This window comes from Mirounga angustirostris, unplaced genomic scaffold (assembly GCF_029215605.1).
Source record: "Mirounga angustirostris isolate CCGP_5_RB_7025 unplaced genomic scaffold, mMirAng1.0.hap1 SCAF_11, whole genome shotgun sequence".
Classification (NCBI taxonomy): domain Eukaryota; kingdom Metazoa; phylum Chordata; class Mammalia; order Carnivora; family Phocidae; genus Mirounga; species Mirounga angustirostris.
This window is the reverse complement of record NW_026991719.1, coordinates 48,097,059-48,124,659: the sequence shown is the minus strand read 5'-3', so window position 1 is coordinate 48,124,659 and position 27,601 is coordinate 48,097,059. Positions and strand designations below refer to the sequence as shown.

At 38.4% G+C, this 27,601-nt stretch overlaps 1 protein-coding gene across 2 annotated transcripts in view; it reads right to left on the bottom strand.

Moving 5' to 3' along the window:
- Window positions 1-27,601, bottom strand: part of NBDY (negative regulator of P-body association) — a 181,272-nt gene that overhangs the window by 134,219 nt on the left and 19,452 nt on the right. The window contains exon 5 of one of the 2 annotated variants that reach the window (XR_010406138.1): window positions 1-27,598. This exon is cut by the window's left edge and continues 21,496 nt beyond it. The exons of the other annotated variant lie outside the window; for it this stretch is intronic. The gene's annotated coding sequence lies outside the window, so the exon portion shown is untranslated. The remainder of the gene's footprint in view (window positions 27,599-27,601) is intronic. 2 annotated transcript variants of the gene reach the window in all.

The window sequence follows — 27,601 nt, the reverse complement described above, 5'->3', positions numbered from 1 at the left end:
TGCGTCATTTAAAGCCATTGTTTCCTTGTTGATTTTCTGCTTAGATGATCTGTCCATTGAGGAATGTGGGCTGTTATTGTTGCTTAGAATTATTATATTATTATTAATGAGTTCCATTATGTTCATTATTAACTATATTATATATTTGGTTGCTTCCATGTTGGGTACATAAATATTTACAATTGTTATATCCTGTTAGATAGTTCCCTTTATTATGATATAGTAGTCTTCTTCATGTCTTATTACAGTGTTTGATTTAAAATCTAGTTAGCCTGATAGAAGTACTGCTACCTCCACTTTCTTTTGAGGTCCATGATAAATGTTTCTCCATCTCCTCACTTTCAATCTGCAGGTAAGTCTGCTATTTCTTTATTGATCTGTCTACATATTCTACCCATTACTGAAAGTGGAGTATTTATGTCCTCCACTATTATTGTCTATTTCTCCCTTCAGTTTTCTCCTCTCCTAAGGCATATTCTTCCATCTCTGCACTTGATCTCACCTCCCTCAAACCATTAATTATACCCACTTTTTCCTGTCCCTTCTGCTTCTCCCTATTTGACATTCCCATGAATATTTAATATTCTCAAGTCTTTTCCTTCAAAACAAAGTTTCATTTAACTTTATGTTCCCCTTATTATAAATATCTCTCCTTCTTCCTATGTATCATATCTCAATTTCTTGAAAGCACTGTCTGCATTCTCTTTGACCACTTCCCCACTCTTCCTCTATGCACTCCTCAAACCACTACAATCTTTTTTTTATTTCTTACATGCCAAATCAAGGACCTCCTTTGATAGAGTCAATGATTGTTCTCTCCCTTCCATTCCCAACACCAATGGACACTTTAAAGTCTTTTACAAAAACATGTTGACACTGTTGATTACCTCCTCTTTCTTGAGATACTCTTTTCCCTTAGGTTATAGGACACTTCATTATTATTATTTTTTTTTTTAGGACACTTCATGTTCTGTTCTCCTTCCTTCTTTGGCTATGCAGTTTCATTTGCAGGATCCTCTTCCTCTCCATAGTCTTTTCAACATTGGTGTTCTTCAGAATTCCATTTTCACTGTCTTGTCTCACAGTATACATTCCTCATGACTTCAGCTCCCATTCAAGTACTCATAATTCCCATCTATATGCTGATAGTATCCAAATCTGCATCCCTTGTCTATAATTCTGATATTCTAAAGACCATCTACACCCCAATGTCCCACAGGTATCTCAAATTAATCATGGCTGAAAATGAAATACACCTCGTCAACTTTCTTCATTTGAGTGTCTCCCACTGATAATGTATATTTAATTCAAATCTCCCTTAGAAGATGATTCTGTCTCCAGCACTAGACTGTGTAGTCTTCAAGGGCAGGTACAGTTTAGTACTCTCTGTGCCTGACACACAGAAGTTCTCAGTAAGTGCTGACTGAATAGAACTGAATTAGTTCCAAATTAACATCTCTTCTTTTCTAGAAAATTTTGAGGATCTCTTCCTCTATAGTTTCTTCAAAATTCTTGAGATTTCATTTTTCCTTGTTCTTGTTAATATATATCTGCTACAATATTTTATTTTAGTGAGGGCACCCATTCAAATGTTCATAGACTTTCTGATCTTTGTAATTCAGGAGTTGTTGAAGCCTTGCCTCATTCTTGGAACATCCTCTCATAGGCTTTCAGAATCTCTTTCCTCATAGACAACATTAGAGTGCACCAAAGTTCTAAGGTTTTTATAAAAACCTGTCTGAGCAAAGAACACGTAGTCTGTGACTCCATGTATATAAAGTTGAAGCACAGGCAAAACTAATAGATGGTGATAGAAGTCAGAATAGTGGTTACTTCTTGAGGGTACTGACTTGGAAGGAGTACAAATGAACCTTCTGGGTTACTGAAAATGTTCTATATTTTGCTCTAGGTGGTGATTACATGAATATTTAATATGGGTACAAAATCATCAGAGCTATATACTTAAGATTTATGTGCTTTACTATGAGTTATATATCAATTAATAAGCAATACAAAAGAAACAAACCTATGAACTTCTATTGTGTATTTTATCTTTTACATTCCTAATCAACAAGATGGAAAGATGCTATATTGAGATTTCAATATGTATCAATGTGCATCTACCAAGCCTGTATATGATATGTACAATAATAGATAAATATCAGGCAGAGAAGTAGCAAAGAGGAAGTAATCCCTTCTAGAGACAAAGAACAGGAAATAAAAGAAAATTTTCTTAAGGCTAAGACAACTGAGCAGGACTTTGAAGAATGAAGTTCATGAGGTAAAAGATATGAAGATATTAGAGAAAAACAAATATACAATTAAATGGGAGTCAAACATAGGTTCAAGGAAACCCTGGTGAAACATAAAATATAAGAAAAGGATTATATAAGTTTGGGGTGGAGTGTAGGGATTAGCAGAAGACCAGTTTAAGTAAGAGACATGCCATAGAGAATCTTTTAGGCCACACTAAGACTATCATCGGAAATAGAAAGTCATTGAAGGATTTTAAGTAGAGAAACAATGTGGTTAGATATTTATTCTAGAGACTGTACCAAAGTCATCAGGCAGTAGTGGAGGCAGTAGATTCAGTTATGAAATTATTATTGTCATCAGGAGAAATGGTAAGGGTCTAAACTAGGGTACTGGAATGGAGTTTAGGAAATGGAATAGAAGACAAATTCATGAGATATTCTGAAGGAATGATCATTATGATTTTGCATCAGATTAAAAAGTGGAGGTAAAAAAAGAGAAATATGACATGATGTCCTAGTTGTTTTTCCTTGGGAATATTAGTACCAACAAGAATAAGAAAGAGGTTTATGGTGCTGCTGGTGGAGTAATGAAGAGTTCAGTTTTGGCTATGTTCAGTTTTGAGGTGCTGGAAAGGCATCCACATAGAAAAAGTTAGCAGGCAGTTCGCTTTATGAGTCTGAAGCTTGGCATAAAGGCTTGTGCTGGTGGTACAGATTTGGGAAACATCTGCATATGTATGTTTAATTAGACCCAAGGCATGGGTGAGATTGCCAAGGAGAATTGAGAATTCAAACAGGGAGATTTAGGAATCACCAAATCTAAAGATCCAGGCAGAGGAGTACTCAGAAAAAGAGTGAGAAACAAAGGCCAGATATGTAAGAGAAGAACTGAAGAAGGATGTCATAAAAAGGAAAAGAGGAGAGAATTTTAAATATTACAGAGAGTCACGATAAAAGCTAAAAGCTATTCACTAAATCTGGCAATTAGAGCTATGGTAACCTCTACCACAAAGCATAATGCACAGCCCTTCTAACAAGTTCCTGCATCTCTACATGAAATTTTTCAACATTTTCACCCATTCTTATCTTCTTTCCTCTAAATTAGCGTTTCTCAAGTCTATCTGGCCCTGTTTCTTAAATATTTTAATGCCTATTTTATGATATGGAAATAAAATATACATGATACCAAAAATATGGTATCTATAATATGAAAGAGAAATACAAAGAAAGTAGTTTATGAGGAAACAAAATGTATTTCAATATGGAAATGCTGGGGCATGACAACACTAAAAGACATATGCAGACAAGTATACAGAGAATGCCTGTAAATGTAATAGCTATAAATGCTGACTGATACAGCTCTGTTATTACTATTATTTCAAATATCCAAGAGCAGTATTTTGTAGGTGAAATGATTTTCCAAAATGATGAACGTTCTTGGTAACATTCTGAACAAAACAAAGTAAGATCTTATGTTGGTTTACATGGTAGATGCATTCTTGGAAAAGTCAGTGTGTATTAAAACTTTCTTCTTTGTATATAAAATGAAGTTTGAGTCAAGGCCCGGATCAATACAGATTTTTTATCTATACAAACAACCAATGGGATAATCAAAAGTTGTAGGATATATATATATATATATATACACACACATATATGTATATAATTTTTTTTCTATATCTCTTACAACTTTGATATTTTATATATGTATACTTGGCTAGACTAGATACCCCAGTTATTCAATCAAGCACTGATCTAGCTGTTGCTGTAAAGCCATTTTGTAGATGTAATTAATGTCTGTGATCTCATTTAGGTAAAGGAGATTATCCCATAAATTGTGGGTGGACCTAATTCAATCAGCTGATAGGTCTTAAGAGCAGAATGAGGCTTCCCTGAAGAAACCTCACCTCTGAACGCTAGCTTCAGCCCATGCCAGAAAGTTTCATTCTGCATTCCTGAGGGACTGCTCTATGGATTTCAGACTCATCTAGTCAGTCCCTGCAATCACATAAGCCAATTCCTTGAATACATTTTTAATATATATCTCTTACTGGTTCTGTTTCTCTGGTTGATCCCTGATTGATTATACCAACTAATCAGTAATATTTCATCAACCTTTCTGAAATCCATTCCTCTATGACTGACTGACTTCAGGCTTTCACCATTACTTGTCAGGATTATTACAAAAACATTTTAAATGGTCTTCTTACCCCAATCTCTTTCTACACCATTTTCCATAGGCTCACTAGTATGATCTATATAAAACATGAATGTGAATATAGTACCCTCCTTAAAAAATCTTCAACGACTTCCCATTTCCTAGCTTTATTTTAAGCTTACCTAGCATGTCACACAAGGTTAAAAGCTCCAGCTTGCTGATCTAGCTTCATTCTCTCTGATCTAAGAAAATCATATGATGTGTAGCTCTTCCCACCATCTATCTTCATCCTCCAACAAGAACAGGCTGTCTCAGGTAAGCAGAATGATGACTACCCAAAAATGTCCACACCTTAATTCCCAGAACCTACAACTACTACGTTACCTTACATGGAAAGAACTTTGATGATGTGATTAAGTTAAAGGCCTTGAGATGGGGGAGATTATTCTGTATTACCTGGGTGCACGCACACTAATTGCATAATTCCTTAAAAGCAGAGGATTTTTCCCCAGCTGAGCCAGAGAGAGATGTAAAGACAAAAAAGAAAAAGAAAAAGAAAAAGAAAATGGAGACTTATAGGTACATAAGGTAATGAAAACAGAATATTGAAGAGACAGTTGCACTCCAGTGTTCATTGCAGCACTATTCATAATAGCCAAGATATGGAAATAACTTAAGTGTCAATCAGTAGCCAGAAGGATAAAGAAGACATGATACACACACACAAATAAATACACACACACACACATACATATAAATATTTAGCTATGAGAAAGAAGGAAACGTTGCCATTTGTGACAACATGGATGGACCTTGAGGGCATTATGCTAAGTGAAATAAGCCAGACAGAGAAAGACAAATACTGCATGGTATCATTTATATATGGAATTTAAAAAAAAGTCAAACTCCTAGAAACAAAGAATATAAAAGTAGTTGCCAGGGGTTGGGGAGTGGGGGAAATAGGAAGACGTTGGTCAAAGGATACAACCTTTCAACTATAAGATGAACAAGGTCTGAGGATTTAATGTAAAACATGATGATTATAGTTGATACCAATGTATTGTATAATTGAAATTTGCTAAGAGAGTAGAATTTAAATGTTCTCACCAAAAAAACCCAATAAATATGTGAGGTGATGGGTGTCTTAATTAACAAGATGGTGGAAATCTTTTCACAATGTATATATATATCAAGTCACCATGATGTACACTTTAAATATCTTACAATTTTATTTGCCAATTAAACATCAATAAAGATGAAAAAAATTGTGAGATGAGGATTAAAAACCCCATCAATACCCATCCTTATTAGAGGGTGTGGGGTATATACATTCCATATGCAGAAAAATCTCTGCATCTATTATCCATGAGGACACTATTTATTTACTTATTTATTTATTTTCATGAGGACAATTTTATATACTCTGTAGTTGAGGGTAATAGAAAAATTGTTTTCTTTCACCTTTTTGCAGATCAAATGTGGTGGTGTCATGGCTGACTTTGGTAGCTTAGAGGAGATGATGCACTGATTTGGGAGCTCTGCCAAAACTAAAATTGCATACAATTTTTTTTTAATTTACTTATGTCACTTAATATTTATAGCCTATAAATAAACTGTGACAGGTATTCATTATCCTCATTTATAGAAGTGAAAATTGGACTCAAAAGTTCAATGACTTGCTTCAAGTGATATAATCAGAAAATAAAGAAATCATATTTGAACACAGGTTCTGTGATTTCAGAAAAAAATGTCTTATAACAACATAAAAATGCTTTTGTTCCACATTTTTTTCCTCAAAAGTGAGTCATATAACCATTCTTTTTAGAAGAAAAATAATCTTACTTTCCTTTGGTGTCACTATATATCTTTTTTAGTGCAACATTTTCAAACATATACATACATCCTAGGTGATGTAAATTCCCAAAATATCTCTCAGGAATAAAAAAGAAAGAAAGTGTAGAAATTCTATGGTAGGAGGGACACAATCTATTGTTGGCTTTGAAGATGGAAAAAGGACACAACAAGCCAAATAATGAAGGTGAACTCTTGAAACTGAGAACAGCCCTCAGTTGACAGCTAGCAAGGAAACAGAGATTCTAGACTTACAGTCATGAGAAATTGAGTTCTGCCAACAACCAAATGAGTAAGACATGAATTTTCCCCTAGACCCTCCAGAAAGGAATGCAGCTTGCCAATAACTTGATTTTCATCCAATGAGACCTGTACCAGATTTCTGACCTACACAATGGTAAAATAGTAAATGTATTGTTTTAAGCCCCTACATTTGTGATAAATTTGTTATGGCAATAGTAGAAAACTTATATGAAATCAATGCAAGAAAAGTTGGTGCACTTCCAAGAAAAACAAAACACTGCGATGAAATGATAACACGTCAGGAAGGAAGATTACCAAGAAAAGAACTTGACCATATCATATTTTCCTTTTAAAAATGATCAATCTAAAGTAGTATAGGAAGGAGTTCTGGGGAGGATGGCAGAGTAGGAGGATCCTAAGCTCACCTCACCCCACAGATCCAGCTATATAACACCATCAGTGTAAATAACTCAGAACACAACCTGAAGACTGCCAGAACAGACTCTCCAAAGCTAACTGTAGAGAAGAGGCCACATCAAAAACAGCAGGAAGGGCACAGAACTGGTTGTGAAACAAAGTGACCTGTGAGACTGACCAGGGGAAGGAGGGATACTGCAAGTACAGAAAAGGAAAAGGAGAAGACCCCACACAAGGCACCCCAGGCTGAAAGACAAATCAGTATAACATTCGGCTTTGAAAACCAGAGTGGCTTAACTTCGAGAGAGTTTTTATAATCAGTGAGGCTTAACACCAGGAATTTTAAAGAAATTTAAAAAAATCAGTAGGGTCAGCTCTGGGAGAACATGAGAACAATAGGAAACTGAGTCCCCACCCTTAAAGAAATAGCATAACAAACAATCCCACTAAGATAAAGTATAGGAGCATCAGCATAGTATACGGGAAAGAGATTTGTTTACTAATCTCAGAACATGTATAGGAAAGGGAGGAGTCTTTAGGAAACTTCTCCAAAATGAAAAGCACTGGTGGGAACCATTTCTCTCCGTCAACCCCCAGCCTAGATGCACAGACAGCTGTAGGAACCAGAGCAAACACTCTCCAACTTGCTTGCTAGCAATATGCTGTGCCTCCATGTTCTCATACAGACCTGCTTCATCCAACCTGCTCTCCACAGGAGTTCTCCAAAACAGCATCAGGTCATCACCCACAAGCAGACCAGAGCAAACCTTCCTAAGAGTGCAACACACCCCAGCACCCTCCTGTGCATATGCCTCACTCAACCCACTCCACTCAGCACAATAAATTTAGGGTTTATCCAAAGCCATGCCACAAGTGTGGCATTCTGCAACCAGCCTGAAAGGTGCCCGGCAACACTCTAAGGTGACTAAGGGCAGAAGCCCCAGCAGCTGACTGGGCGCAGTCATTTGAATTGACTGCAGTCCTCACCCATCAATGAAAGCCTCTCAGGGAACAACAGAGGAAGAGCACCCTGCAGTTTGCTACAACCACAACTCTGGCAAACATCTGGCTGGAACCAATGTAAGCCCAAGGAGTCCCCAGGCTGGCCCCATACAGTATACCAGGGAATAAATCTGGTCCACAGCAGGCAAACGGAGCCACTGCGGAGCATGGGTCTGAAGGCAAACAGAGCTAATCCACAAAAGTAGGGGGCAGCAACACACATAGGAGACAGTCCTAAATCACCAGGTCCTAACGAACAGTGGATATTGCACTGTAGGGTACTACAGGACTTCTTCTTCATAAAGCCACTACTTTGAAGAGCAGGGGACATAAGGGTGTTAGAAGACTCTCCTAAAACATAGAAGCAGACACAGAAAGTTACATGAAAACAGGAGACAGAGGACTGTGTCCCTAATGAACAAACAAGAAAAAAAAAAAAACACACCAAGAGAACTAAATGAAATAGAGATAAGCAATATGCTTGATAGAAAATTTGAAGTAATGGTCACAAAGATACTGACTGGACTTAAGAAGAGTGGAGGATCTCAGTGAGACCCTCAAAAAGAGATAGAAAAGATAAAAAAGAACCAATCAGAAATGAAGAACTCAATAACTAAAATTAAAAATATACTACAGTAGGCTTGGAGAGAAAGATGGTGGCAGAGTAGGAGGATCCTAGGCTCACCTTGTCCCATGAACACAATGAGATAGCTATCAAATCATTCTAAATACTCCATAAATTGGCCTAAAGACTGACAGAACAAACTCCAAAACTAAAGGAAGAAAATATGCCACATCAAAAAAGGTAGGAAGTGTGGAGATATGGTTTAAGGGAGAAACAGATCATGGGTGATGTAGAAGGGAAGCCATGGTTGCAGAGAAGGGTGAGAGAGAGAGGGGGGCACACAGGGCAACTCATAAGGAGAATGTTAACCTAAAGCCATTGGCTTGGAAATGAGAGGGGCTGAATTTGGTGAATTCTTGCAACCAGAGGGGCCTAAAGCCTCAAGCTTTAAAGGGCAGTGGGCTTGGCTGGGATAAAACCCAGAGGGCAGTGGGCTGCACTTGAAGAAGAGAAGGCAAGCAAACAACACAGGGGCAGAGAGCATGGAGACAGCAATCTGAAGAGCACCTGGGGCACACAGTGGGAACATTATTTCTTCTTCTTGGAGCATGTCTGTGAGAGGCAGTGTTCACAAGGACACCTCTTCAGGAATATAGGAGCTGACCAGCACCATTTCCTAACCCCACCCCTCAGCATAAACACAGAGCCACTTGGGGAAAGCAGAGCAATGCCCAAACTGGCTGCACAGCTTGCATACACCAGGCTCCACTCTGGTGAGACGGCCCTTCTCAGTCAAATTTGCCTCAGTCCCAGCATGGTGGGCCCATTCCCCCAGAAGACCAGCATACTCCCCGCCCACACCATGTCTCCCAAACAGAGAGTTCTGCAGGGCCTCAGCTACAGTGGAGGTGATGTCAGAACTCATTTAACAAGCAGAACACAGCACACCTAGTTAAAACACACCACATTCAGGCCAGAGTCCAAACACTGCCCACAGCAGACACAGAGAGCCTCTGCCGATTGCCCTGAAGGATAAAGCAGCCAAAACACAAGAGCAATGCACACGCAGCACACACCAGAGACACTCCCTGAAACACCAGGCCTTGGGCACTACATGACCTCTTACTCACAAGGCCCTACTTTCAGAAGCAGGAAACATATCTGGCTTAACATAGCTCAGAGAAAAATACAGAGATTTCGACAAAATGCAAAGAAGGAAATATTTATCCAAAATGAAAAAAACAAGACCACAGCCAGAGATATAAGTAAAACAGATGAAAGTAACATACCTGATGGAGAATTTTTTTTCCTTCAAGTTTTTATTTAAATTCCAGTTAGTTAACATACAGTGTAATATTAGTTTTACGTATAGAATTTAGTGGTTCATCACTTACATAAAACAACCAGTGCTAATCACAAGAGTCCTCCTTAATAATCATCACCTATTTAACACATCCCCCACCAACATCCTTTCTAGTAATCCTGTTTGTTTTCTATAGTTAAGCATCTGTTTCATAGTTTGCTTCTCTTTTACCCAACTATATTCAACTCTTTTGTTTCTGAAATTCCACATATAAGTGAAGTCATGGTATTTATCTTTCTCTGACTTATTTCACTTAGCATAATACTCTCTAGATCCATCCACGATGTTGGAAGTGGCAAGGATTCATTCTTTTTTAAGGCTGAGTAATATTCCAATGTATATACTATACACATACGTGTGAATATAGACACATATACATGTACACACACATATATGTATATCACATCATCTATCAATTCATCAGTCAATGCGCATTTGGGCTCTTTCCATAATTTGGCTGTTGTTGATAATGCTGATATAAACAACTGATGGAGAATTTAAAATAACAATCATAAAGATACTCAGTGGGCTTGAGAAAAGAATAGAAGGCATCAGTTAGACCCTTAACACAGAGAGAAAATAGATAAAAGAATCAATTAGAGATGAAGAGTTCAATAAACAAGATTTGTAACAGGCTTCATGCAATGTACACCAGGCTGGAAGAAGCAAATGAATGAATTCGTGACCTAGAAGACAAAAAAAGGAAAGTAATGACACTGAAGAGAAAAGAGAGAAGAATTATGCAACATGAGAATAGACATAGGGAACTCACTGACCATCAAACGTAATAACATTTGTATAATAAGAGTCCCAGGAGAAGAGAAAGAAAAAGGGCAGAGAATTTATTTGAAGAAATAATAGCTGAAAATTTCCCTGATCTGGAGAGGGAAACAAACACTTAGATCTGGGAGGCACAGACAACTCCTATCAAAATCAACAAAAGCAGGCCAACACCAAGACATATTGCAATTAAATTTGAAAATTTAGTGATAAAGAACAAATCTTAAAAGCAGCAAGGCATAGAAGCCCTTAACTTACAAGGGAAAACCCATAAGGTTAGCTGGAGATTTCCCAAAGAAACTTTCCAAGTAAGAGTGAAGTAGAGTATATTCAAAGTTCTGAATGGGAAAGATCTGCAGCCAAGAATACTCTATCCAGCCAGGCTGTCATTCAGAATAGAAGGAGAGATAAACAGTTTCCCAGACAAACAAAATCTAAATCTAAACGAAATCATGACCATTAAACCAGCCCTGCAAGAAATATTAAAGGGGACACTTTGAGTGCAAAGTTGACAATCTGTCACCAAAGTGACAAAGACAAGATCAGAGAAAATCTCCAGAAGTGAGAAATCAAGTAATAAAATGGCAATAAATATACATCCATCAATAATTACATTGAATGAGGAGGGAAGCAAGTTGGCAGAGTAAAGGACCTGGTTTCATCTAGTCCCTCGAATTTAGCTGGATAACTATCAAACCATTCTGAACACCCATGAATTCAGCCTGAGACATAAGAAAATTTATCTGGAACTCTACAAGCAGAAAAATGACTGCTTTTTGCAAGGTAGGTGGTGTGGAGTCGTGAATCTGCAGGGAAATATCAGAAGATAAACAGAGAGGGGAAGGAGGCTCTATAAGCTGGTTACCAAAAAGTGATGTAACACCAGAGTGCAAAATCAGAACCCTTAGAAATCTGCTCCAGTGAGAAACATCCCTTTCTGAAAGGGGCTCAGGGGATGAAAAGGGCAGAAATCTAGGTGGGACATTGTGGTGTCAGGATCCTGAGAGACACAGAAAGAATGGGGGTGCCTGAACCAATACAGTGTCCAAGCAGTGGAGAGGGGAAACTGATTATGGTCAGTGAGACTAGGAGGGGCTCTCAGCTCAGGTTGCCATAAACCACAACCGTAGGGAGACCGCTGTTTGCCTGAGCACCTGGAAAAGGACTGGAAGGTGCGGGCTATTTACCATCCCCTGGGAAGGACAAAATGGCTGCACCCATGACTAGGCAACAGATCTCAGAGCAGTGGTGGCCCCGGAAAGGACTGTAGGGAAGCACCCAGCCGTGACGTGGGAGCAGCAGAGCAGGGTGAGTGCATGAGCCCACAACCACTCAAAGTTGCAAAGACACAAAGCACAGTGATGCTCGTGGGTCCCAGGGACACCCCCCAGGAGGATTTCAGTGGGCGCAAACTGCAAGAGTCTGCAGAGTTTGTGACACACAGAAGTGGAGATTCTTTTACCTGTAGGGTTTATTGAAGAGGGGGGACTGCGATCTTGTGGCTCTGGGCTGGGGGTCTGGGCCTGGCCATTTTTGCTTTGACCCTCTGAAGAGGTGTGGAAAGCCTCCAGGGAAAAAAAAGCCTTACAAACGACCAGCTTACATTGACAGCATCCCTCTGACAACGGGTGGGACAACTCCACCCAGGCAAAGATATCTGAGAACCAGCACGGTAGTCTCCACCCCCAGAAAACTGACTAGAAGAACAGGTGAATGACAAGCTTATGGATGCCACATACTGTAAAACTCCAGCACCACGGGAAAATAATATACTGAGCTCTAGGTGTTTCTCATGAATCATTTATCCTTAGGCTAAAATTTTCCATTTCCTTCTTTCTTTCATTTTTTAACCTTTTCCTGGATTCAACTACATTCTTAAATTTACCAACTTACGTTTTTGTTTGTTTTTGGTATCCACAACACAGGGGGTTTATTCTTTGAGGTGGAGAAATGATAAGTGCCTTCTGTTTTTTCTTCGTTTTTTTTTTGTTGTTGTTGAAAACAAGCTTTATTTTTTTTAATTGTTTTTAATTTTATTATGTTATGTTAGTCACCATACAATACATCATTAGTTTTTGATGTAGTGATCCACGATCCATTGTTTTCGTATAACAACCAGTGCTCCATGCAGTACATGCCCTCCTTAATACCCATCACCGGGCTAACCAATCTCCCCTCCCCCCTCCCCTCTAAAACCCCGTTTTCTTTTTTTTTTAATTATGTTCAGTTAGCCAACAGATAGTACATCATTAGTTTTTGATAGTGTTCAATGATTCATAAGTTGCCTATAACACCCAGTGCTCATCACGACACAAGCCCTCCTCAATAGTCATCACCCAGTTACCCATCAACCTGCCCCCTCCCTTCTGTAGCCCTCACTTTGGTTCCCAGAGTCCAGAGTCTCTCATGGTTTGTCAGCCTCTCTAATATCTTCTCATTCAGTTTTTCCTCCCTTCCCCTGTGGTCCTCCACGCTATTCCTCATGTTCCACATGTGAGTGAAACCAAATGATAATGGTCTTTCTCTGCTTGACTTATTTCATTTAGCATAATGCCCTCCAGTTCCATTCATGTCGATGCACATGGTGGGTCTTCATCCTTTCTAATGGCTGAGTAATATTCCAAATTAACTACATATTCTTAATCCATTCATCTGTTGAAGGGCATCTAGGCTCCTTCCACAGTTTGGCTATCATGGACATTGCTGCTATGAACACTGGGGTAAAAGTGCCCCTTATTTTCACTACATCTGTATCTTTGGATTAAATACCTAGTAGTGCAAATGCTGGGTCATAGGGTAGCTCTATTTTTAAAATCTTGAGGAACCTCCATATTGTTTTCAAAGAGGCTGTACCAGCATACATTCCCACCAACAGTGTAAGAGGGTTCCCCTTTCTCCATAACCTCATCAACATTTGTTGTTATGTGTCTTGTTAATTTTAGCCATTCTAACTGGTGCACGGTGGTATCTCACTGTGGTTTTGATTTGTATTTCCTTGATAACTAGTGATGTTGAACATTTTTTCATGTGCCTGTTAGCCATTTCTATGTTTTCTTGAAGAAATGTCTGTTCATGTCTTCTGCCCATTTCTTGACTGGATTATTTGTTTTTTTGGGGGTGTTGAGTTTGAGAAAATTATAGATTTTAAATACCAGCCCTTTATCTGGAATGTCATATGTAGATATTCTCCCATTCCGTGGGTTGCCACTTAGTTTTGTTGTTTCCATTGCTGTGCAGAAGCTTTTTATCTTGATGAAGTCCCAAAACTTCATTTTTGCTTTTGTTTCCCTTGCCTAGAGACATGTCTTGAAAGAAGTTCTGTGGCCAATGTCAAAGAGGTTAGTGCCTATGTTCTCCTCTAGGATTCTGATGGATTCCTGTCTTACATTGAGGTCTTTCATCCATTTTGAGTTTATCTTTGTGTATGGTGTAAGAAAATGGTCCAGTTTCATTTTTATGCATGTGGCTGTACAGTATTCCCAGCACCATTTATTGAAGAGATTGTCTTTTATCCACTGGATGTTCATTCTTGATTTGTCGAAGATTAGTTGACCACAGAGTTGAGGGTCCCTATCTGGGGTCTCTATTCCGTTCCAATGATATATGAGTCTGTTATTTTTTTGCCAATACCATGCTGTGTTAATGATCACAGCTTTGTAATATAGCTTGAAGTCAGGCATCATAATGTCCTCAGCTTTGGTTTTCTTTCTCAACATGCTCCTGGTGATTCAGGGTCTTTTCTGGTTCCATACAAATTTTAGGATTGTTTGTTCCAGCTCTTTGAAAAATGTCGATGGTATTTTGATAAGGATTGCACTGAACGTGTAGATTGCTCTGAGTAACATAGACATTTTAACAAAGCTTATTCTTCCTGTCCATGAACATGGAATGTTTTTCTATCTCTTTGTGTCTTCCTCAATTTCTTTCATATGCATTCTGCAGTTTCTAGAGTATAGGTCCTTAAACTCTTTGGTTAGGTTTATTCCTAGGTACCTCATGGTTTTCAGTGCTATTGTAAATGGAATTGATTCCTTAATTTCTCTTTCCTCAATTACATTATTAGTGTATAGAAATGCCACTGATTTCTGTGCATTGATCTTGTATCCTGCCACATTGCTGAATTGTTGTATGAGTTCTAGTAATTTGGGGGTGGGGTCTTTTGAGTTTTCCACATAAAATATCATGTCATCTGTGAAGAGTCTGACTTCTTTAACAATCTGAATGCCTTTGATTTATTTGTGTTGTCTGATTGCTGACGCTAGGACTTCTAGTACTATGTTAAACAATAATGGTGAGAGTGGGTATCCCTGTCATGTTCCTAACCTTAAGGGAAAAGCTCTCAGTTTTACCCCATTGAGAATGAATTTGCTGTGGGTTTTTCATAGATGGCTTTTATGATATTGAGGTATGTTCCCTCTATCCCTACACTCTACAGAATTTTAATAAGGAAAGGATGATGTATTTTGTCAAATGCTTTTTCTGCATCAATTGAGAGGATCACATAGTTCTTGTCTTTTCTTTCATTAATGTGTTCTATCACGTTGATGGATTTGTGAATGTTGAACCATCACCTTTGCATCCCAGAAATAAATCCCACCTGGTTGTGGTGAATAATCCTTTCAGGGCACTGTTGGATCCTCTTGGCTAGGATCCTGTTGAGTATTTTGGCATCAGAGTTCTCAGGAAGATTGGTCCATAATTCTCCTTTTTGATGGGGTTTTTGTCTGGTTTTGATATCAGGGTAATGTTGACCTCATATAAGGAGTTCAGAAGTTTTCCTTCCATTTCTATTTTTTGAAACAGCTGCAGTAGACTAGGTATAAATTATTCTTTAAATGTTTGGTAGAATTCCTCTGGGAAGCCATCTGGCCCTGCACTCTTGTGTTTTGGGAGGTTTCTGATTACTGCTTCAATTTCCTTCCTGGTTATGAGTCTGATTAGATTGTCTATTTCTTCCTGTTTCAGTCTTGGTGGTTTATAAGTTTCCAGGAATGTGTCCATTTCTTCTAGATAGCTTAATTTCACTCAGGTCATGATCTCAGCATCCTGGGATCAAGTCCCGTATTGGGCTCACTCCTATGGGGAAAGTATATAGCAATACAAGCCTTCTTCAAGAACCAAGAAAACTCTCAAATAAACACCCTAAGCCCACACCTAAAGAAGCTGGAGACAGAACATCAAAAGTAGCCTACCAAAGGAGGGAAATAATAAGATCAGAGTAGAAATAAATGATATACAAACTAAAAAAAAATTAGAACAGGTCAATGGAATCAGGAGATGGTTCTCCGAAAAAATTAATGAAACTGATAATCGCCTAGCCAGACTACTCAAAAAGAAAAGAGAAAGGACCCAAATAAATAAAATCACAAATAAGAGAAAAGAAATAACAATCAACATCAGAGAAATAAAATTATAAGAATATTATGAAAAACAATATGCGTACACATTGGACAACCTGGAAGACATGAATTAATTCCTAGAAAGATATAAACTACCAAAACTGAAACAGGAAGAAACAGAAAACTTAAACAGCAGGATAACCAGCAAGGAAATTGAATTAGTAATCAACAATCTAATGAGACACAAAAGTCCAGGGCCAGATGGCTTCACAAGTAAATTCTAGCAAACATTTAAAGAAGCGTTAATGCCTATGCTTCTCAAATTATTCCAATAAAATAGAAAAGGAAAACCTCCAAATTCTTTCTATGAAGCCAGCAATACCCTCATATCAAGACCAGATAAAGACTCCACTAAAATACAGAACTAAGGGCCAATATTCCTAATGAACAGATATGCAAAAATTCTCAATAAAATACTAGCAAACTGAATCCAACAATTCATTATAAAAATTAATCACCATGATCAAGGGGGATTTATTCCTTGGTTGTAAGGGTGGTTCAATATTCATAAATCAATCAACATATTACAACACATTAATAAAAGAAACAAGAACCATATGATCCTCTCAATAGATGCAGAAAAATCATTTGATAAACTACAGAATCTATTTATGATTAAAAACCATCAACAAAGTAGGAGTAGAGGGAACATACCTCAACATCATAAAGACCATATATGAAAGACCCACAGCTAGTATCATCCTCAGTGGGGAAAAACTGAGTGTGTTTCCTCTATGGTCAGGAAGAAGACAGGGATGCCCACTCTCACCATTACTGTCTAACATAGTATTAGAAGTCTTAGCCTTGGCAATCAGAGAAAAAAAGAAATAAAAGGCATTCAAATTGGCAAGGAAGCTAGAAAATCACAGAGCTAGAACAAACAATCCTAATATTTGTATGAACCACAAAAGACCCCAAATAGCCAATGCAATCTTGAAAAAGAAAATGAAAGCTGGAAGCATGACAACTCTGGACTTCAAGGCATATTACAATTGCTCTAGTGATCAAAACAGTATGGTAGTGGCAAAAAATTGACACATAAATCAATGGAACAGAATAGAATACCCAGAAATAAACCCACAATTATATGGTCAATTAATCTTCATCAAAGCAAAAAAGAATAACCAGTGGGAAAAAGACAGTCTCTTCAACAAACAGTGTTGGGAAAACTGGACAGCAACATGCAAAAGAATGTAACTGGACTACTTTCTTACACCAAATACAGACATAAATTCAAAATGGATTAAAGACCTAAATGTGAGACATAAAACCATAAATATGCTAGAGGAGATCCCAGCATTCATCTCTTTGACATCAAATATATTCCATACATTCTTTCTATATATGCCTTCTGGGGCAAGGGAAACAAAAGCCAAGATAAACTATTGGGACTTCATCAAAATAAAAAGCTTCTGCACAGTGAAGGAAACAATCACAAAAATAAAGTCACATATTATAATATCAGTACCCAAAAAAGAAATAATCCAAATAAAACATGGGCAGAAGAAATGAAAAGACATTTTTGCAAAGAAGATATATTGATAGTCAAGAGAGAAATGGAAAGATGCTCAACATCCCTCATCATCAGGGAAATGCAAATCAAAACCACTATGATACATTACACCTGTCAGAATGTCTAAAACAAAAACACAAGAAAAACTGCTGGCAAGTATGTGCAGAAAATAGAACACTAATTCCACTGTGGAAACAGTACAGAGGTTTCTCCAAAAATTAAAAATAGCATTATCATATGATCCAGTAATTTCTCCATTGGTATTTACTGATAGAATATGAAAACACTATTTTGACAAAGATATATGCACCCCTATGTTTACTGCAACATACCCAAGTGTGTATCAACCGATGAATGGATAAAGAACGTGTGCTTTATTATTTTATTCTTTTTTAAATTTAAATTCAATTAGCCCACACATAGTACATCATTAGTTTCAGATGTAGTGTTCAATGATTCATCAGTTGCGTATAACACCCAGCACTCATCACATCAGGTGCCCTCCTTAGTGCCCATCACCCCATTACCCCATTGCCCCACCCACCTCCCCCTTCCACAACCCTCAGTTTCTTTCCCAGAGTCAAGAGTCCCTCATGGTTTGTTGCCCTCTCTTATTTAAGAAGATGTGGTTGATATAAACATTGTATTATTTAGCCACAAAGGTGAATGAAATCTTGCCATTTCCAACAACACACATGGAGCTGGAGAATATAATGCTAAGCAAAATAAGTCAGTCAGAGAAAGATAAGTAACATATGATTTCACTCATATGTATAATTTAAGAAACAAAAGAAACAAGGAAAAAGAGACAAACCAAAAACCAGATTAACTATATCTTTTAACAAACATGGTTGTTTATATATATATATATAAACTATATATATTAACAAACATGGTTGACAGAGGGTAGATAGATGGGGAATGGGTCAAACAGGTAAAGGGGATTAAGAGCATACTCATCCTGATGATCACTGAATAATGTATGGAATTGTTTAATCACTATATTGCACACCTGGAACTATGATAACACTGTATGTTAATTATACTGGAATTTAAAAAAAATAATAAAATAAGGAATATTATGAATTGGCTTCACAGAATAAAGTATTTGAAATAATTATAAAATAAGAAAGTAGTATAGGAAGGAGCTTATGTAATGGTATGGAAAAAAACTGGCTAACCTTACATAAAAATGTGCCTAAGGACACTGTGCATGTGAAGCTGCTGAAAAACCCTTCTGAGAGAGAGAAACAGACCAATAGGCAGACTAATAAATACTCCAAGGCAAGAAAATATGATGGTAGAATAGATGCGACAACTCCATTTAATGATGAGCACTTCTATAAACAGGTAAGGTAAAGTACACACAAAATATGCTGCCTGTTAGGTAAACCTAATTCCATCATAATGACGTGTCCATAAAAACATGACTGTTTCCTGGGCCCCTGGGTGGCTCAGGTGGTATAGCATCCGACTCTTGATTTCAGCTCAGGTCATGAACTCATGGTCATGAGATTAAGCTACATGTCAGGCTCGTGATCAGTGTAGAGTCTGCTTGAGATTCTCTCTCTCCCTCTCCCTCTGCCCCTCCTCCCACTCACATGATCTAAATAAATAAATAAATGAAATCTTAAAAAAAAACTTTAAGAAAAAGTTACTGCTGGGAGGGGGGAAAGATGGCGGAGGAGCAGGGGACCCTATTTCAACTGGTCCCCGGAATTGAGCTGGATATCCACCCGACCACTCTGAGCACCCATGAAACCAGCCTGAGATGTAAGAAGATCTGGATCTCTACAAACAGAATATCACAGGCAGTTGGTTTTGAGGTACAAAGTGGGGAGCCGTGATTCTGCGGGCAGATATCGGAGGATAAACAGCAGCGGGAGGGTGCCTGGCTGTGGGGATCCTACACTGCCGGTAAGTAACAGCCTCGTGCGCTGGGGACGGGCACAGACTCGCAGACCGGTAGCGTCGGGAAAGGACTTTAGGGGAGCCCCCGGGGTGGAAAACCAGACCGGCGGGGTCGCGCGCACGCGAACCACAGCCGCCCAGATAGAAACCGGAGCGACGGTCGCGCGCACGTGAACTGCAGCCTCCGAGACGGAAACCAGGTGTGCCAGGGTCCCACCGGTGAACTGCAACCTCTGTGGTGGAAACCCCAAGCGGTGGAGTCACGTGCACCCGAACTGGGAGCGGCTGGCGGTTTTAGAAGCACAAAGGGCAGAGACGTGCCCCGACCTGGAGGCAGGACTGGGAGCGCTGCGGAGGGGCGCACAACCCAGGATGTTGCAGTTTATAGCAGCACGGACAGAAACAGAGATGGTGTGGCCTGGAGAGCTCACTAAAGAACAGACTGCTGTCTCTCTGCTCGGAGGCAGAGGGTTGGAAATGGTCTCTTCTGCTCTGACTCGCGGAAGAGATGCGGAAAGCCACCAGGGAAAGGCGCCAGAGAACAAAAGCCCCGAAGACTGATTCCCACTGAGCCCATCCCCCGCCACAGGGGTGCAGGGCAACTCCGCCCAAACAGGGTCGCCTGAGTAACAGCACGGCAGGCCCCTCCCACAGAAGACAGGCTGGGAAAACAAGAGGCCAACAACCCTAAGGTCCCAAGAAAACAGGTGCATCTTGCTTGGGTTCTGGTCAATAATTTGGACTCTATACATTCCCTCAAACACCCATCAACAAAATGACTAGGAAGAGGTGCCCCCAAAACAGAAAAGACTCAGAGATTATGACTTATGCTGCAGATTTACAAATGGATGCAGATATAACCAAGATGTCGGAGATGGAATTCAGGCTAGCAATTGTGAAGACAATGGCTAGAATGGAGAAATCAATTAATGGCAACATAGAGTCTCTAAGGGCAGAAATGAAAGCTGAATTGACAGAACTTAAAAATGCTATCAATGAGATCCAATCCAATCTAGATAATCTAACAGCTAGGGTAACTGAGGCAGAAGAGCGAATAAGAGACCTGGAAGACAATATAATAGATAAAAAGGGAAAAGAGGAGGCCAGGGAAAAACTGAGAATCCATGAAAATAGAATCAAAGAAATAAGTGACACCATGAGGCGTTCCAATGTCAGAATAATTGGAATCCTGGAGGGAGTGGAGAGAGAGAGAGGACTAGAAGATGTATTTGAGCAAATTGTAGCTGAGAACTTCCATAATCTGGGGAATGAAACAAACATTCGAGTCCTAGAGGCAGAGAGGACCCCTCCTAAGATCAAGGAAAAAAGGCCAACACCCCGGCATGTAATAGTAAAACTTGCAAATCTTAAAACCAAGGAAACCATCTTAAGGGCAGTTAGGGCGAAGAGATTGCTTACGTACAGAGGGAAGAACATCAGAATAACGTCAGACCTATCCACAGAGACCTGGTAAGCCAGAATGGCCTGGCAAGACATATTCAGGGTACTAAATGAGAAGAACATGCAGCAAAGAATACTTTATCTGGCAAGGATTTCATTTAGAATGGATGGAGAGATGCAGAGCTTCCACGACTGGCAGAAGTTGAAAGAATATGTGACCACTAACCAGGCCCTGCAAGAAATATTAAGGGGGGTTCTATAAAAGGAGAAAGACCCCAAGAGTGATCTACAACAGAAATTTACAGGGACAATCTATAAAAACAACATCTTCACAGGCAACATGATGACAATTAATTCATATCTTTCACTAATCACTCTCAACGTGAATGGCCTAACTGCTCCCATAAAACGGCACAGGGTTGCAGATTGGATAAAAAGACAGGACCCATCCATATGCTGTCTACAAGAGACTCATTTTGAACCTAAAGATACATCCAGACTGAAAGTGAAGGGATGGAGATTTATCTCCCATGTCAGCGAACCTCAAAATAAAGCTGGGGTAGCGATTCCTGTATCAGACAAATTAGATTTTAAACTAAATTCTGTAATAAGAGACACAGAAGGACACTATATCATTCTTAAAGGGTCTATCCAACAAGAAGATCTAACAATTGTAAATATCTATGCCCCCAACATGGGAGCAGGCATCTACATAAGCCAACTGTTAACGAAAATAATCAGGGCCCCTGGGTGGCTCAGTCGTTAAGCGTCTGCCTTCGGCTCAGGTCATGATCCCAGGGTCCTGGGATCGAGGCCCACATCGGGCTCCCTGCTCTGCGGGAAGCCTGCTTCTCCCTCTCCCACTCCTCCTGCTTGTGTTCCTGCGCTCGCTACGTCTCTCTCTGTCAAAAAAATAAATAAAATCTTAAAAAAAAAAAAAAAAGAAAAGAAAGAGTCATATTGATAACAAGACGTTAATTGTAGGAGACCTCAATACTCCACTCTCAGCAATGGACAGATCCTCTAAGCAGAAAATCAACAAGGAAACAAGAGCTTTGAATGATATACTGGACCAGATGGACTTCATAGATATCTACAGAACATTCCACCCTAAAACAACAGAATACTCATTCTTCTCGAGTGCACATGGAACTTTCTCCAGAATAGACCATATACTGGGTCACAAATCAGGTCTCAACCGATACCAAAAGATTGAGATTATTGCCTGCATATTCTTAGACCACAATACTCTAAAACTGGAACTCAACCACAAGAAAAAATTTGGCAGAAATTCAAACACTTGGAAGCTAAAGACCACTCTGCTCAAGAATGTTTGGGTCAACCAAGAAATCAAGGAAGAACTTAAACAATTCATGGAAATCAAAGAGAACGAAAACACATCAGTCCAACACCTATGGGATACTGCAAAGGCAGTCCTAAGGGGGAAATACATAGCCATCCAAGCCTCACTCAAAAAAATAGAAAAATCCCGAATTCACCAACTAACTCTACACCTTGAAGAACTGGAGAAAAAGCAACAAATGACCCCTAAGCCACGCATTAGAAGAGAAATAATTAAAATTAGAGCAGAAATCAATGAATTAGAAACCAGAAACACAGTAGATCAGATCAATGAAACTAGAAGTTGGTTCTTTGAAAGAATTAATGAGATTGATAAACCACTGGCCAGACTTATCCAAAAGAAAAAAGAAAGGACACAAATTAATAAAATGATGAATGAAAGGGGAGAGATCACAACTAACACCAAGGAAATAGAAACAATTATTAGAAATTAATATCAACAACTATATGCCAATAAATTGAGCAATCTGGATGAAATGGAGGCCTTCCTGGAAACCTATAAGGTGCCAAGACTGAAACAGGAAGAAATTGACAACCTGAATAGACCAATAACCAGTAACGCGGTTGAAGCAGTGATCCAAAACCTCCCAAAAAACAAGAGTCCAGGGCCTGATGGATTCCCTGGGGAATTCTACAAAACATTCAAAGAAGAAATAATACCTATTCTACTGAAGCTGTTTCAAAAAATAGAAACAGAAGGAAAACTTCCAAACTCATTCTATGAGGCCAGCATTACCTTAATCCCCAAACCAGGCAAAGACCCCATCAAAAAGGAGAATTTCAGACCAATATCCCTGATGAATATGGATTCCAAATTCCTCCACAAAATCCTAGCTAATAGGATCCAACAATACATTCAAAGGATCATCCACCACGACCAAGTGGGATTTATCCCCGGGATGCAAAGGTGGTTCAACTTTCGCAAATCAATCAATGTGATAGAACACATTAATAAGAGGAGAGAGAAGCACCATATGGTCCTCTCAATTGATGCAGAAAAAGCATGTGACAAAATAGAACATCCTTTCCTGATTAAAACTCTCCAGAGTATAGCGATAGAGGGAACTTCTTCAAGCTCATAAAATCCATCTATGAAAAAACCACAGCGAATATCATCCTCAATGGGGAAAAGCTGAGAGCCTTTCCCTTCAGGTCAGGAACATGTCAAGGGTGCCCACTCTCACCACTGTTGTTCAACATAGGCCTAGCAACAGCAATCAGACAACAAAAAGAAATAAAAGGTATTCAAATTGGCAAAGAAGAAGTCAAACTCTCTCTTTTTGCAGACAACATGATACTTTATGTGGAAAACCCAAAAGACTCCACCCCCAAATTACTAGAACTCATCCAGCAATTCAGTAATGTGGCAGGATACAAAATCAATGCACAGAAATTAGTTGCTTTCTTATACACTAACAATGCAACTGTAGAAAGAGAAATTAAAGAAACGATTCCATTTACAATAGCACCAAAAACCATAAGATACCTCGGAATAAACCTAACCAAAGAGGTAAAGGATCTATACTCTAGGAACTACAAAACACTCATGAAAGAATTGGAAGAAGACACAAAAAGATGGAAAAATATTCCATGTGCATGGATCGGAAGAATAAACATTGTTAAAATGTCTATGCTACCCAAAGCAATCTATACCTTCAATGCCATCCCGATCAAAATTCCAATGACATTTTTCAAAGTCCTGGAACAAACAATCCTAAAATTTGTATGGAATCAGAAAAGACCCCGAATCGCCAAGGAGATGTTGAAAAAGAAAAACAAAGCTGGGGGCATCACATTGCCTGATTTCAAGCTATATTACAAAGCTGTGATCACCAAGAGAGCATGGTACTGGCACAAAAACAGACATACAGACAAATGGAACAGAATAGAGAACCCAGATATGGACCCTCAACTCTATGGTCAAATAATCTTTGACAAAGCAGGAAAGAACATGCAATGGAAAAGACAGTCTCTTCGATAAATGGTGCTGGGAAAATTGGACAGCCACATGCAGAAGAATGAAACTCGACCATTCTCTAACAGCATTCACAAAGATAAACTCAAAGTGGATGAAAGACCTCAATGTGAGACAGGAATCCATCCAAATCCTAGAGGAGAACATAGGCAGTAACCTCTTTGACATCGGCCACAGCAACGTCTTTCAAGATACATCTCCAAAAGCTAGTGAAACAAAAGCAAAAATGAACTTTTGGGACTTCATCCAGATCAAAAGCTTCTGCACAGCAAAGGAAACAGTCAACAAAACAAAGAGGCAACCCACAGAATGGGAGAAGATATTTGCAAATGACACTACAGATAAAGGGCTGGTATCCAAGATCTATAAAGAACTTCTCAAACTCAACACCCAAAAAACAAATAATCAAGTCAAAAAGTGGGCAGAAGATATGAAAAGACACTTCTCTGAAGAAGACATACAAATGGCTAACAGACACATGAAAAAATGTTCATCATCATTAGCCATCAGGGAAATCCAAATCAAAACCACACTGAGATACCACCTTACACCAGTTAGAATGGCCAAAATGGACAGGGAAAGAAACAACAAATGTTGGAGAGGTTGTGGAGAAAGGGGAACCCTCTTACACTCTTGGTGGGAATGCAAGTTGGTACAGCCAGTTTAGAATACAGTGTGGAGGTGCCTCAAAAAATTAAAAATAGAGCTACCCTATGACCCAGCAATTGCACTCCTGGGTATTTACCCCAAAGACACAGATGTAGTGAAAAGAAGGGCCATATGCACCCCAATGTTCATAGCAGCCATGTCCGCATAGCCAAACTGTGGAAAGAGCCGAGATGCCCTTCAACAGACGAATGGAGAAAGAAGATGTGGTCCATATATACAATGGAATATTACTCAGCCATCAGAAAAGATGAATACCCAAATTTACATCAACATGGATGGGACTGGAGGAGATTATGCTAAGTGAAATAAGTCAAGCAGAGAAAGTCAATTATCATATGGTTTCACTTATTTGTGGAACATAAGGAATAACATGGAGGACATTAGGAGAAGGAAGGGAAAAATGGGCGGGGGGAATTGGAGGGAGAGATGAACCATGAGAGACAATGGACCTGAGAAACAAACAGGGTTTTAGAGGGGAGGGGGGAGGGGGGATTGGTTAGCCCAGTGATGGGTATTAAGGAGGGCACGTACTGCATGGAGCACTGGGTGTTATACGAAAACAATGGATTGTGGATCACTACATCAAAAACTAATGATGTATTGTATGGTGACTAACATAACATAATAAAATTAAAAAAAAAAAAGAGAAAGAAAGAAAAAGTTACTGCTTCCTAAGGGAAAAGAGAAAAGTACCTGCCTAGCTATCTATGACATCAGCATAGGGCAAAGCCTTACATTCTTCAATCTCCTGAACAAAACTCAGTAACAAAAAATTAAAAGTTAAAGTTATAGAACAAAATGACACCATGTGCCTCCTGACACAATACACTGAGAACCAAACATCATTTCAGTGATATTCCTTGACAAAACGCATAATCTGAATATAATCATGAAGAAACATCACAAAAACTGAAATTCCAGGACATTCTATAAAATGACTGTTATCATCTTCAAAACTATTTTTTTACACAAAGTCTAAGAAACTACTGCAATTGAAGCAAACTAAACAAACATAATAGCTCAAGACAACATGATTAGGGATTGGATCCTGGACCAAATTCTTTTATTTTTTTTAATAAATCGCACTTAATGGTATAATTGGTGAAAAAAGAATATGGTTTTAGGAAACACATACTGAATTACATAGGATTCATGAGGCAACTTATTGTCCAATGGTTTAAAAAAATGTATGTACACATATATGCATATAAGTATATTAAGTATAAATATAAAAAATAAAAATACAAGCAATGGTATTTCCTGATATTTATCCAAAGGAGTTGAAAACATGTCTACACAAAAATTTGCAGGTAGATGTGTATAGAACTTTATTCATAATTGCCAAATCTTAGATGCAACCAAGTGTCCTTCAGTAGGTGAATGGATAAATAAACTGCTACATTCAAACAATGGAATGTTATTCTGAAATGAAATGAGGTATCAAACCATGAAAAGACATGGAGAAACCTTAAATGCATATTACTAATGGACATAAGCCAATCTGAAAGGCCATATACCTTACGATTCCAATTATTCATGTTCTGGTAAAGGTAAAACTATGAACACAGTAAAATGATCAGTGGTTGCCAGAGGCATGGAGGAAGGGGTGAATAGGAAGAACACAGAAGCCTTCTGAGGCAGTGAAAATACTCTATATGACACTATAATGAGATTACATGTCATTATTCATTTTTCCAAGCCCAAAGAATGTTTAACACCAAGAGTGAAATAATGTAACTATGGACTTTGGGTGATTATTGTATGTCAGTATAGGTTCATTAATTGTGACAAATGTACCACTCTGGTAGGGAATGTTCATTAACAGGGAAGGCTATGCATGTGTAGGTGTAAGGGATATATAAGAAATCTCTATGTGTTCTTCTCAAATTTGCTGTGAATGTAAAACTGCTCTTAAAAAAATCTTTAAAAAGGGTGAAACAAACTTAGCATTATCAATAATGAATGGGATAAACCAGTCTGTGCTTCCTGATGTGATGCAAGGACACAGCATCACCTATGTAGTCTTTTTGCTAAAAATGCTTAAATTAATCATGGAGAAACAGACAAGCTCAAATTGTGGCACATATGCAGGACAACTGCCTGGACTCATGAGAACTGCCAATATTTTGAAAAAATTTTAAGAAGGGATGAGGTGATGCTATTCTAGATTTAAAAAGTTTAAAGGGGCATTACAACTAAATACAGTGCATGATCCTTGACTGGATCCTGTAACAAAACAAATAAAAAACTTTGAAAGATACTGTCAAGACAATTTTGAAACTTTGGGACAGTATGTTAGATAACAGAATTGTATCAGTGTTAAATTTCTCTGAATGTGATGGAAGTAATGCCCTTGTTCTTGAGAAATAATGAAGTGAAGTGTTCAAGGCTGAAGTGTCATAATATCTGCAGGTTACTTCCAAATGGTTCAGCAATACATACATATTATTATAATTATATATAATAACATATAATATTAATACATAACATAAAAACATGTATACATTTATAAAGAAAGAAATTATATGTAGCAAAATAAAAAATGGATGGATCTAAATGAAGGATGTCTTTTGACTTTTCTGTAGAGTTGAAATTTTATAAAATAAAAAAAACCCGAAGAAAAATAATGTTTTCATATATAAAGCTTATCCTCACTGCTAATTATAAATTCTGCTGGTAAATTCACAAATAAATCAATGCATTCACTGTATTTTTTTTTTTTGCAGAACATATTCTG